The following is a 14,426-nucleotide window of genomic DNA, read 5'->3' as shown; positions in this document are numbered from 1 at the left end:
CCAGCTCTGTGTTGCCTTGCCAGCTGACAGAGAAGTGTGCAGGTTTCCCTCGATTTACACGGGTTCTTTATATATGAATGAGCTCTTATGCAATGAGCATATTTAAGCCCATATTTCCTTATATGCAAGGTAAATTCACTCTTATGCAATCCACATAGGCGCTTCCCCTGCCCAAGCAGACAAGCCTGTGAGGGTAGGGGAAAGGGCCATGACCCCACTCACCCCAGCCCCACCTGCAGCGGCCCCAGGGGCAGCTGGCACCAGCTGCCTGCAGCCACTGGGCTGCACCGTGCTCCACCTGTCCCCACTCACCTCTGTTCCCTGGTTGCACCATGCTAGGCTGCAGGCAGCTAGCACTGGCCACTCCTAGGGCTGCTGCAGCAGGGACTGGGGTGAGTAGGGACAGGCAGAGCCCCAGGAGGTTCGAGGCATGGTGCAGCCCAGCAGCTACAGGCAGCTGGTGGCAGCCACTCCTGGCGCTGCTGCAGCAGGGACTGGGGTGAGTAGGGACAGGCAGAGCCCCAGGAGGTTCGAGGCATGGTGTAGCCCAGCAGCTACAGGCAGCTGGTGGCAGCTGCTCCTGGGGCTGCTGCAGAAGGGACCAGGGTGAGTGCCATGTCCCACATGACCCGGGGCTCTGCTTGCCCGCACTCACCCCAGCCCATGCTGTAGGGGCCCTGGGAGCAGCCAAAAGAAGCTGCCTGCACCAGGGTATGGCAGAGCACAGGAGCAGAGGTGAGTGGGGACAGGCGGAGCATGGTGCAGCCAGGCAGCTGCAGGCAGCTCCCGCCAGCCGCTCCAGGAGCTGGGGTGAGTGCCACTCTGTTCCCTCTGCTTTGCTGTCTTGTGCAGCCCAGGGAGCAGCACACCTCCCCACACCCTTTCCCTAGTCCCAGCCCCACTCCCTCCCTCCCTGCCATGGGAACCTATCCCTATTTGTTACATTGTCAAGTGGGTTCACTTTATGCAAATTCAATTTATGCACCTTTCTCCACGAACACATGTATAGCACAGATCAAGGGAAACCTGTATTCATAGGACTGGTAATATGCATATATAATTGAATTTCTGGGTAAAACTATATTTATATGTATATCAGTAGTTAATACTTTGCAATTATGAATAAACTGATCTAGTTCGGAGCTAAATGACTTGCACTTGGAGAAGTTCAAAAGCTTCTCATTTGGGGAAAGAGAAAGATTTGGAGGCTTATAAACAATGGAAGCTCAGGGCGGGCCCCAAGGAGGACTATTCCACAATGGCCACAATGGCATTTGCAGGGAACAGAGACAAAAAGCTAAAGCAATGACCAAACTTAGATTAGCAACAGGAATCAGGAACAACAAAAAGTTCGTCTTTGGGCACATAGGGAACAGGAGGAAAACAAATGGGAGAGTGGGGCCATTTTTCAACAACTCAGGAGAGCTGGTTACCGGCACCCAAGAGAAAGCTGAACTCCTGAATGACTACTTCACCTCAGTCTTTCACCAGACCAAGAGGAAAACAATGCTGGGTACAGAACAGGATGAGCAAGGTAGGAGCAATTGCCTTCCAACTATTGCTGTAGAATTGGTGTATGACCAATTTAAAAAATTAGACATATAGAAGTTAGTGGGACTGGATGATCTTCATCTGAGAGTGCTGAAGGAGCAGGCCTACGTCATGGTGGAGCCCCTGGGAAAACACCTCCACAACTCATGGTGTTCTGGAGAAGTGCCTGAGGACTGGAAGGGGGCCAATGTTGTGCCCATCCACAAGAAGGACAGGAGGGAGGACCCGGGTAACTATAGACCAGGCAGCCTAACTTCCATCCTAGAGAAAATCCTAGAAAAGTTCATCAAACCATCTATCTGCGATAAGCTTGCAGAAGGTATGATTGTGAGTGACAGCCAGCACGGGTTCATCATGGGCAGCTCTTGTCTTACCAACCTCATCTCCTCCTAGCACCAGGTAACTCGCCACCTGGACACAAGACAGCAGGTTGGCAATCTTTCCCGTGACTTCCAAAAGGCCTTTGATCTAGTATCCCGCAATGTCCTCATGAAAAAATGGGAAGATTGTGGGCTTAACTCCAAGACAGTCAGGTCAGTGAGAAACTGGCTGCAGGATAGGACCCAGGGAGTTGTAGTGAATGGCTCTGTGTCATCCGGGCAAGAAATGGGCAACGGTGTCCCGCAGGGGTCAGTGCTGGCTCCAGTACTTTGCAACATCTTTATTAACAATTTGGATGTGGGGGTGAAGAGCTCACTGACCACGTTTGCAGACAACACAAAGTTATGGGGGACCGTGGTCACGCTTGAAGATAGCCTACAGATACAGGTAGACCTAGACAGGCGTGTGGCAGGCCAGTAGGGGATGCTCTTGTGCTGAGCCACCTGCCTCACTACACCCATCTACCTAACAGGCTACGGGTGCCTCCTGGGAGCGCCTTACCTCTGGCCGACCCCCTTCTTGGGGTGTACTCACCAGCCAGGGGTTCACTGCTGCCATCGCTGAGTAGTCTCCGTCAGTTGGTGGCCCTGTGCCCCCTGAGATACACAGGTCTTATAGAACTTGAAGGTGCTTGACTGTCTGCAAGAACCTGGGGGTGCTTCTGTTAGTCAAAACCTCAAATAGCAGCCTCCCTTAGTCAGCCAGACCAAAGGGCACCAAAGCATGCCTTTCCCAAGGAGTTCACCACACTTGAGAACAGTGAAGAACTTCCTTAGTTACAAAGGGAAGGCTTGGGGTAGGGGTTCAGGATAGAGAAGTATTGAAGACCATCCTTAGAGCAAAATGTGGCTGGGATTTGATTAAGCATATGCAGTACAGTAAGCTATCTACCTAGATGTATCTCAAGGAGCTTACTCACAGGCATCATCTAGAGGCAGGGGGAGATTCCCTCTGGAAGCAGGCAGTTCAGTGACCATGAGTTTCAAGAGAGACAGCGAGTTTCAGATGGTCCAGCTTCTCTGAGAGTCCTTGTCATGGCCGCCGCCCCTCCTGGGCAGTTTAACTTATATACACCTTATGACCTCACTATGGCGTCCAGTGGAGACTAGCTAAAGTTGGCTACAACCCAATCAATTGGAAATGCATCACTGGATGCCAGGTAGACTGGTAGGGGCTCCAGCCCCTCTCCCACTCCTGGGGTCCTTGCTAAGACAATAGGGGGTTAACTCCCCTCCCTGATACCTGAGGCCTCACATGGAGGCTATAGGGTTGCTTAGCAACTAGAGTGATAGACAGGTGAGAGACCTGGTCACCTGGCTGGCAAGAGTGGGAAATTTGAGACAAAGGGAGCAGGTTCCCGCCCATCTCAGAACGTCTTCAGCAGGGAGCCTGGTTTTCTCTGATAAAAATAACAAAAACAAATTCTCTGTTAAAAACCCGAAAAATTCATTGTTAAAATTAAAAGCCCCCTGCAGCCACCCCTAGCTCTGCTGGTGCCCCTCATTCATCCCTAAACCCCCCCCCCCAGCCCCTAGTCTGCACCGGCACCCCACCCCCCCGTGGCACTGGTAGCCTCTCATCCTTCATCTGAACAAACTGGGCGCCCCAGGTCTCTCCCTGGAAGACAATTTCTGCAATCCATGAATCATCCAGTGACCCTTCTCTGCCCTTTCCCATGTTCCTCCTCCTTTAACACTGCTAGCAGTTTTTCCATGTTCCACTCTCGGTCTTGGTGCCTCTTCACTCACCAGCTCGGCTCGGAGGGTACAGGCCCACTGCTCGTCTCCTCGCAGGACACTCCCAGTACAAAAATTCTAACAGTGGCTTCAGGCAGATGCAGAAACCTGAGTTGTGTCTGAGAAACTTATGTGTCCACAGAGGAAATGGCTTCATCCCTGTAGCTCGGCATTCACGTTCTGGTCCCATTTGTATGGAGGTGATCTCCTCACTCACTGCAGGATGCCATCCACCGTGTGCTGGTCATATGGGCAGGGAACGGACACGCCAGCGGTTGCAGGTGAACTTTTTTTGGCCCAGAATTGCCCAGAATGTGATGGACTACTGCAAATCTTGCAAGACATGCCAGTGGACCGGCAAAAATGGGGACAGACAAGCTCCCCTGCAGCCCCTCCCTATCTTCGATCAACCCTTCCACAGGGTGGCCGTGGACATTGTGGGACCACTGAAGCATAGGACTCGTAGAGGAAAGAAATACATACTGACTCTAGTGGATTTTGCAACTCGGTACCAGGAGGCAGTTGCCTTGACCTCCCTTGAGGCCCCCGTGGTTGCTGACACCCTCATCAAGGTCTTCTGTCAGCTGTGTTTTCCCTCCGAGATCCTGACGAACCGGGGTGAGAACTTCATGGCGGAGGTGATGAAGTGCCTGTGGGACTGCTGTGGGGTGCAACACCTTAAGACCACAGCCTACCACCCTCAGACAAATGGGCTGGTGGAAAGGTTCAATGGCACCTTGAAAGGGATGCTAAAGGACTATGTGGACTCCAACCCCAAGGACTGGGATGAGAAATGCCGCATCTGCTCTTTGCCTACCGGGAGGTGCCCCAAGAGTCCACTGGGTTCTCGCCCTTCGAGTTGATGTTCAGGAGGCAAGTTCGAGGTCCTCTTGGTTTGGTGAGAAAGGAGTGGGAAGGGAAGATCCCTACCACAAAGACCTCAGTGGTGGAGTATGTGCTTAACTTTCGTCAGAAATTGACTGACATGATTTCATAGATTTTCATAGACATTAGGGCTGGAAGGGACCTCGGAAGATCATCGAGTCCAGCCCCCCGCCCAAAGGGCAGGACGTCAGCTGGGGTCATAGGATCCCAGCAAGATAAGCATCCAGTTTCATCTTGAAGGTGTTCAATGAAGGCGCTTGAACAACCTCCGGCGGCAGGCTGTTCCAGACCTTGGGGGCTCGGACAGTAAAGAAATTCTTCCTTATGTCCAGCCTGAAACGATCTTGTAGTAGTTTGTGACCATTTGTCCTCGTCATCCCTTGGGGCGCTCTGGTGAACAAACGTTCCCCTAGATACTGGTGGTCACCCCTGATAAACTTGTAGGTGGCCATCAGATCACCCCTGAGCCTGCGCTTTTCCAGGCTAAAGAGCCCCAGGGCTCTCAGCCTCTCATCGTAGGGTCTGCTTCCCTGACCTCTGATCATGCACGTGGCTCTTCTCTGGACTCTCTCAAGCTTCTCCACATCCTTTTTGAATTGTGGAGCCCAAAACTGGACGCAGTACTCCAGCTGCGGCCTCACTAAGGCCGAGTACAGGGGGAGAATGACGTCCCGGGATTTACTTGAGAAGCATCTATGGATGCAAGCCAGCGTTTTGGTCGCTTTACTAGCCGCAGCATCGCACTGCAGGCTCATGTTCATCTTGTGGTCAATGATGACCCCCAAGTCTCTTTCTTCCATAGTGCTAACCAACATAGCACTGCCGAGCCTATAAGGATGCTGCGGGTTTTTCTTCCCAAGGTGGAGAACCTTGCATTTATCGGCGTTGAACACCATCAGATTCTCGTCCGCCCACTTGCTGAGCCTGTCCAGGTCAGCCTGGATCACCCGCCTGTCTTCTGGTGTGGATGCTTTGCCCCAAAGTTTGGTGTCATCGGCGAACTTGGCCAGTCTGCTTCTGACTCCAGTGTCCACATCGTTAATGAAGATGTTGAACAGTATGGGTCCAAGGACAGAGCCCTGGGGGACCCCACTGGTCACAGGACACCATGATGAGTGACTTCCATCAATTACTACCCTCTGGGTCCGACCCCGGAGCCAATTTTCCAGCCAGTGGATCGTGGGGGACCCAAGGCGACAATTGGCCAGTTTCTCCAAGAGACGATCATGGGACACCAGATCGAAGGCTTTTTTGAAGTCAAGATATATGACATCAATCTCATCTCCCTTGTCCAGGTGATAGGTCACCTGGTCGTAGAAGGAAATGAGATTGGTCAAGCAAGACCTACCCGCAACAAACCCATGCTGGCTATCCCTTAAGATGTTGGCGTCGGCCAGTCCGTTAAGGATGGCCTCCTTAATAAACTTTTCTAAGATTTTCCCCGGGATAGAAGTCAGGCTGATGGGCCTATAGTTAGCCGGATCCACTTTCCTCCCTTTCTTGAAGATAGGCACCACATTGGCCTTCTTCCAGTCTTCGGGCACTACACCAGAGGGCCAAGAGTTTTCAAAGATCCGCGGTAGAGGCTGGGCTATGATGCTCGCCAGCTCCTTGAGTACCCTGGGGTGAAGATTGTCAGGGCCGGCTGACTTGAAGGTATCCAGCTTCCCAAGATGTTCCTTCACAAAGTCAACATTAATGGAGGGCAGGGGATCACCCTCACCCGGACTTCCCGGCCCTGTAGCAGGCACCGGCGTCCCATGGGGCTGATGAAAGACCGACGCAAAGTACCTATTTAATAGGTTGTCTTTTTCCTGGGCGCCAGTTGTCAGTTGCCCCATCTGTTTCAGCAGGGGTCCAACGTTGCCCCTGCTTTTCCTCCGGCTCCCCACATATCTGAAAAAGGACTTTTTATTGTCCTTGATGCTCAAAGATGATGAAGGTGGCACGAGACTCCCTGGGACAGGCTCGGGAGAAGCAAAGGTCCTGGTATGATGAGAAGGCCCCCTTACGTACCTTTGAGCGGGGTGATAATGAGATGGTTTTCCTGCCACTAAAAACAGACAAGCTGCAAGGCGCTTGGGAATTTCCTCATGCTATCCTGGACAGACTGGATGATGTGACCTATGTAGTGGCTGTTAGGGATAGGAAGCCTAAGACAGTTCATGTGAACATGCTTAAACCCTACTTTGACAGAAAGGAGCTGGTATTCTGGGTTCCCTCCGTTGAGGGAACACCGGAGGACCCGGAGGAGCCAGTCATTTATGGGGACTGGGATGACGAGGCAGGGATCGAGGAACTCTGCCTGCCGGACCATCTGCCCTCCCAGGACAAGGACCAGCTGCTCGCAGCACTCAAGGACTTTGAGACTGTGTTCTCTAACAAACCAGGTAAAACGGACCTGGCAGTACACTCGATAGAGACGGGCAGCCATCGCCCTATATACTCTCGACATTACCCAGTCAATGAGAAGGCGAGGCAAGAAATAAAATGGGAGATTGCAGAGATGGAGGAGTTGGGGGTAATCCGGCCTTCGATGAGTCCCTGGGCCAGTCCGGTGGTACTTGTCCGGAAGCAGGATGGGACCATCCAATTCTGTGTGTACTACAGGAAACTGAATGCCATTACAACCCCTGATGCATACCCGATGCCCAGGATGGACACTTTGCTGGATCGCCTGGGCCCAGCCAAGGTGATCTCAACTCTCGATCTGTCTAAAGGATTTTGGCAGATGGCACTGGACCCGGATGCCATAGCCAAGTCTGCCTTTACCACACCTACGGGGCTATATGAGTTCACAGTTTTACCTTTTGGTTTGCGCAACTCGTTCGCCTCTTTCCAGAGACTGATCAATAATCTGCTGCAAGGGTGAGAGCAGTTTGCCATGGCTTACATTGATGACATCGCCATCTTCAGTCAGGATTTTGAGTCGCACCTGACTCACCTGACCACCGTATTAGGTAAGATCAAGCAAACTGGTCTTACTGTGAAAGCCAAAAAGTGCCAGTGGGCACTATCGGAGGTAGACTACTTGGGTCATCTTGTAGGTGGAGGTCATATTGCTCCCTTGTGGGACAAGATTGAGGCCATCAAAGACTGGCCGTCTCCACAAACCAAGAAGCAAGTCAGAGCCTTCCTTGGCCTGGCAGGTTATTACCGAAGGTCTGTCCCCGGGTTTGGAGTATCTGCCACCCCACTGCAGGAGCTGACCAAGAAGGGCAGCACGGACCCGGTGGTCTGGAAACAGGGGTGACAGGAAGCATTTGACACCCTCAAGGCTGCCCTGGTCAAACAATGGGGGTCGGACTTGATGATCTATTGAGGTCCCTTCCAACCCTAACATGTAACATCTATGAAAACCGATCCTGAAGGCACCGCTCCATGATAAACCCTTCTACGTTGCAATGGATGCCTCCGACGTAGGACTGGGAGCTGTGCTCTTACAGGAGCACCAAGAGACATGGCACCCTGTGGCGTATCTCAGCCGGAAGTTAATCCCTCGGGAGCGGAAGCTGCCATCCATCGAGAAGGAGTGCTTGGCAATCATCTGGGCCCTGAACAAGCTGAAGCCCTATTTATGGGGACAACAGTTCACCGTCCTGTCAGATCATGCCCCACTGCAGTGGTTGCAGACTGTGGTGGCGAAGTGCCCCCACAGGCTAGTGAGGGAGAGAAGGGAGGACCCACAGACCCCAGACCCCAAGAGCAAGCCCCCAGAGGGGCATGCGTACCGGCTGAAGAGCAGCGGGAGGAGGAGCCGCATCTGCGGCTGCAGCCGCGCGAACCGCCATTACGCTGGCTCTGGCAACAGCTGTTCCCGGCGCGGCAAACAGCTGAGCCAATCCCAGCGGCCGTAGCAGCCGCTGCAGGAAGGTTTAAAAACGCCGGCAGGACAGGGAGAGAGAGAGAGCCAGGGAGAGAGAGTACGGGTGTGCTGCCCATGCTGCGGGCTCACACACGGAGCGGAGAGGACCCAGCCTGCGGGTCTCAAGCAGGCAGCTTAGCCGAGAGCTGTAAGCCTTTTGCGAACAGCAGAGTGAAATGCAGTCAGAGAGTACAAGCCGAGGCACTCTCTCAGTATCCTGAAGTGGCTGACGCTCAGGAAGAAGGGGAGCGCTCTGCTGACGGTAGGAGAGGGGAGACAGCAGAGGCTCCAGAAGGGAGCTGGAACCAGGGGGAGCACCCATCAGCTCCTCCTGGTTCAGAGGAGTATTTTTTGTAAGAGAGGAGAAAGGAGGAATCACTCCCAGCAGGAGGGAGAATGACCGGGAACTGGGGAACCGGTCTGAGGCCATCATACTGGGCCTGGAAACATCTGGAACGCATCACCCAGCGGTTTGCGTGTGGACGGGGTGTAGGGGAGGTGGAGCCCCGTTGACCACCGCATCAGACAACCGTGAGTAACACCGTCTATCAGGAGACCCCACCCAGGATAAAGATCTCCACTGTAGACCCCTCTGAAGGTAATTGATTACATCCAAGTTGTGGCAGGCGAGTTGAGGGCAGGGGCAACAACCCGATAGGCCAGGCGGAGCGAGTCACAGGCTCCACAGTGGTGCATTGGCTGGGAACAGCGTCATTCTCGTACGGTGTTAACGGGACAGTGTCCCGACCCGGGACCTGATAGCGATGCAGCAGCCAACCCTTGCGCCCACGGAGCTGCTTACGCAGGCAATCCAGGCCATAGGGCAGGTGCTGGCAGTGCAGCAACAACAGGGCGCACACCAGCAGGAGTGGATACAGCGAAATGCCACTTTATTTAAAATGCCCCGGATGACTAGGGAGGAAGACCCAGAAGCTTACATCGAGGCATTCGAGAGGACAGCCATCCAGACAGGGTTGGACTGTGGTCAGTGGGGCCACCACCTGGGGGCGCTGGTGATAGATCAGGCCCAAGCTTCCTACTGAGCGCTATCAAGGGACGAAGCTCACGATTACGAGGCAGTGAAAGCAGCAATCCTCTACAGCCTTGAGAATTCACCGGAAAGTCACCGGCAGGCCTTTAGAGCCCGAAAGTCCAAGGAGGCCAGGCGACCCCGGGGGTTGTTGCAAGCTTTAAGGGACTCACTCAACAAATGGTTGCCAGCCGGCAAGTTTGACCGTGCGGGCGTGATGGACCAGATCCTGTTAGAACAATTCATATGGGATTTGGAGGAGGATGCCCAGAGATGGGTACGCAGACATCAGCCACAAACTAGTGGAGAGGCACTTCACTTGGCTGAGGCCTTCGCGAATTCGGAAAGGGAACGGGGATACGGACGAGGCTCCCGAGGCACAAAAGAGGGACCCACAAGCGAAGGGGAAAGGCGAACGGTCTCGAGACGAGGTCCACCGAAAGGGGTGGTGTGTTACCGCTGTGGGCAAACCGGACACATCTCCCGTGAATGTGGGGAAAGGCCTGAGCGAGCTGAGTCGCACCCCAACAGGATATCCACCCTCCCAGGATAGAGGCAAAGAGGCGGAGAGAGGGGAACCCATGGATTGCAGTTTTGGGTCGGCAACCCAGAACGAGGGATGGAACCGGCCCGTAATAACCGCATGGGTTGGAGACAGGGCGGTTAAGGCCACATTGGACACGGGGTGTTCCCACTCCCTACTTCGGGCAGACCTCACTCCGCAGAGGGAACGGAAGAGTGAGGGGCCCCTGATGATGACCTGCATACTGGGGGGGAGATGCAGTTCCAAACTTGCTATGTTCCGCTTAGGGTGATGGAGTTTAGCGGAGAGTTACGAGTTGGAATTGCCCCGACCCTGGCGTGTGAGATGATACTAGGCCGAGAATGGGGGCCATTCTATACAGTCCTCGAGCGAGTGAGGGCTACGCAAGAGGAGAGGACCCGGATCAAGAGGGGAGACGGATGGGCCGGTGAGGGCCCAGCCCATCGCAATGAGACAATGGCAGACAACATCGACCTAGAACAGTTCGTGAGTGCGGCCCAATTTTGTAGGGCACAACATGAGGACCCGGAACTGCAGTGGATGTGGGACGCCGACCCCGGGGAAGGACCCTCACAGAGGTGCCCCGCCTTCGAGGTAACAGGGGGACTATTATATCGGGTCCAACGGGGTGAGGAGGGTACCATACGGGGGAGACAGTTAGTGGTCCTGTCCTCACTTTACCAAGTGTTGTGGAGATTGGCCCATGACTCACCCCTGGGTGGCCATCTGGGACGTAACAAGACTCGGGCGAGGCTGGCCCAAGAATTATTTTGGCCTCGTCTCCAAGAGGACGTGGAAAGGTGGGGGGCCGCATGCCCAGAGTGTCAGAGGGCCCAGGAATGGAAGCCCCCAAGGGCACCCCTGAAGCCCATGCCAATAGTAGAGACACCGTTCTCGCGGGTCGCCCTGGATATAGTAGGACCCCTCCCCAGGTCGCATAACGGATACCAATATATCCTGGTGATGGTAGATTATGCCACCCGTTTCCCAGACGCCGTGCCCCTAAGGTCCATAACTGCCACTCGAGTAGCGGAAGAACTTCTTAAGTGGATAGCACGGGTGGGCATACCTCGGGAGATACTCACAGACCAGGGAACAAACTTTATGTCTGGGGTAATGAAAGCTTTATGTAAGACCCTCGGCATCACTCAGCTAAAGACCTCAGTCTACCATCCCCAAACTAACAGTTTGGTAGAAAGGTTAAATGGGACCATCAAGCGGATGCTCAGGTGGTGTGCCCAGGAAGACCCGCAGAGGTGGGATACTAACTTGACACCCTTGTTGTTCACCATAAGGGACGCTCCGCAAGAGTCAACCCAGTACTCTCCGTTTCAGTTGGTGTATGGCCATAGCCCTCGGGGACTGCTACAAATCATAAGGGAAGAATGGGAGAAGCCAATAGGCTTGGGGGTGTCGGCGGAGAGTACTGGGAAGAGCTACAAGACCGAATCTCCACGGCCCAACGAATCACCAGGCGAAACCTGAGGGACACCCAAGGCATACAGGAAAGGCGTTACAATCAGAAGGTGAAAACACGGACATTCCAGTCAGGGGACAAAGTTTTGGTATCGCTGCCAACATCCTCCAGCAAACAGCTGGCCATGTGGCAGGGGCCATTTACCGTGGTGAGACAAGTAGGGCCCGTGGATTACGAATTACTTAAACCGGGCCACTGCCGGGAACGACAGATTTACCACGTGAATCTGCTCAAGGAGTGGAAAACTTCTCAGGGCTGGTTGGCCCTAGACGAGGATACAAAGGAGGACCTGGGACCGCCGTGTCCCGGGGTAGGGAGACCCGGGGAGGAGGGGTCAGTACAAATGGGCAAGGAGTTGGGCAATCACCAACAGCAAGAATTATTAGCTCTGATAGAGGAATTTAGGGCAGTGTTCCAAGAGATCCGGGGACGAGTAATGGGAGTAGAACATGAAATCAGGACACCTCAGGGAGCACTGGTGAGGGAGAGATGGAGGCCGATACCTCAGCGGTGGCAACAGGAAATACGGCAAGAGATCATGAGAATGCAAGAACAAGGGATTATACAACCGTCCCGCAGTCCATGGCGGAGCCCCATAGTCCCCATCGTCAAACCGGATGGGTCATTGCGCATATGTATAGACTACAGGAAGCTCAATGCCCTGACTACGTTTGATGCCTTTCCGATGCCCCATGTCACTCACCTCGTTGAGAAAATCGGTGAAGCACAGTATATAACCATGCTTGATTTGGCAAAGGGATGCGCCCCACGGATTGTGCCAAAACAGCCTTCGGGACCCCATGGGGCCTATTCGAATTCACGTGGATGCCCTTTGGCCTCAGCGGAGCAGCTGAGATGTTCCAGAGGTTGAAGAACAACCTATTGGCACCCCACGTAGCATACGCGGCGGCGTACATTGATGACATCATTGTATTTTCCGCCAGCCGGCAACAACACCTCCAAGACCTCAGAGCAGTCCTGGGAGAACTCCAAGCAGCAGGGCTGACTGCCAACCCGAAGAAATGTAAACTAGCGGGGAAAGAAACAGCATACCTAGGATTTCGAGTAGGCCGAGGGACAGTTCGGCCACTCACAGATAAGATTGAGGCTATAAGGCAGTTCCAGGAACCGCGAACCCGCAAACAACTGCGTTCCTTCTTGGGACTCGTTAACGATTATTGGCAATTTATACCCTGATTCGCAACGCTCGCCACACCACTTACAGACGCGTTAGCTGGGAGATCCGTAACGCCACTGAAATGAACACCGGGGATGCGAAAGAGCTTCCAGAATTTGAAAGAAGCAATGCGCCATGACGTTGTCGTGCACACGCCTAACTTTAACGCCCCTTTCGTTTTACAGACGGATGCATCAGGACGGGCGCTGGGAGCAGTGTTACTCCAGAAACACGGGCAGGAGGAGCGCCCAATTGCCTTTGCCAGCAGGAAACTCAGCCTTGCAGAAACCAGGTATGCCACCATCGAGAGGGAGTGCCTGGCAATACGCTGGGCAATAGAATACTTTAAGTACTACCTGATGGGGAGGGAATTCGTGGTAGTAACAGACCACGCACCACTACAGTGGTTGACACAGAAACAGATCATGAACACCAGGATCACCCGCTGGGCTTTGGCTTTACAGCCATTTAAGTTCACGGTGATACACTGTCCTGGCAGAGATAACTTTGTGGCTGACTTCTTGTCCAGGTGGGGAGGCGCAGACGACGCAGAGGAAGGTACGGGCCACATCCATAGGGAGGAGCAGCAGGTGACACATGCCGTCACGAGAGAAAATCAGCCGCCACAAGGCAACTTAAGGGGGGAGGTCTGTGGTCGCGAAGTGCCCCCACAGGCTAGTGAGGGAGAGAAGGGAGGACCCACAGACCCCAGACCCCAAAAGCAAGCCCCCAGAGGGGCATACGTACCGGCTGAAGAGCAGCGGGAGGAGGAGCCGCATCCGCGGCTGCAGCCGCGCGAACCGCCATTACGCTGGCTCTGGCAACAGCTGTTCCCAGAGCGGTGAACAGCTGAGCCAATCCCAGCGGCCATAGTGACCGCTGCGGGAAGGTTTAAAAACACCGGCAGGACAGGGAGAGAGAGAGAGCCAGGGAGAGAGAGTACGGGTGTGCTGCCCGTGCTGCGGGCTCACGCACGAAGCGGAGAGGACCCAGCCTGCGGGTCTCAAGCAGGCAGCTTAGCTGAGAGCTGTAAGCCTTTTGTGAACAGCAGAGTGAAAGGCAGTCAGAGAGTGCAAGCCGAGGCACTCTCTCAGTATCCTGAAGTGGCTGACGCTCAGGAGGAAGGGGAGCGCTCTGCTGACGGTAGGAGAGGGGAGACAGCGGAGGCTCCAGGAGGGAGCTGGAACCAGGGGGAGCACCCATCAGCTCCTCCTGGTTCGGAGGAGTATTTTCTGTAAGAGAGGAGAAACGAGGAATCACTCCCAGCAGGAGGGAGAACGACCGGGAACCGGGGAACCGGTCTGAGGCCGTCATACTGGGCCTGGAAACATCTGGAACGCATCACCCAGCGGTTGGTGTGTGGAAGGGGTGTAGGGGAGGCAAAGCCCCGTGGATCACCGCGTCAGACAACCGTGAGTAACACTATCAGGAGGCCCCACCCAGGATAAAGATTCTCCACTGTAGACCCCTCTGAAGGTAACTGATTATATCCAAGTCGTGGCAGGCGAGTTGAGGGGAGGGGCAACACCCCGATAGGCCAGGCGGACTGAGTCACAGGCTCCACACAGACCATGCAAAACACCAATGCCAAGCTGCAGCGATGGGCCTGGCAGCTTCAAGAGCTCAACTTCACTGTTGAGCACATCAAGGGAAGCCAGAATGTGATAGCGGATGCCTTGTCACGAAAGGACTCTGGGTAGTGGGTCCTCTGGACTCAGGACTAGTGAAGAGATCACTAGTGTAAGACTGCCATCAGGTTTTATGGTTTCTGTATGTTATG

The sequence above is a fragment of the Alligator mississippiensis genome, chromosome 2, assembly GCF_030867095.1.
Source record: "Alligator mississippiensis isolate rAllMis1 chromosome 2, rAllMis1, whole genome shotgun sequence".
Classification (NCBI taxonomy): domain Eukaryota; kingdom Metazoa; phylum Chordata; order Crocodylia; family Alligatoridae; genus Alligator; species Alligator mississippiensis.
Note: the sequence above shows the minus strand (reverse complement) of the source record.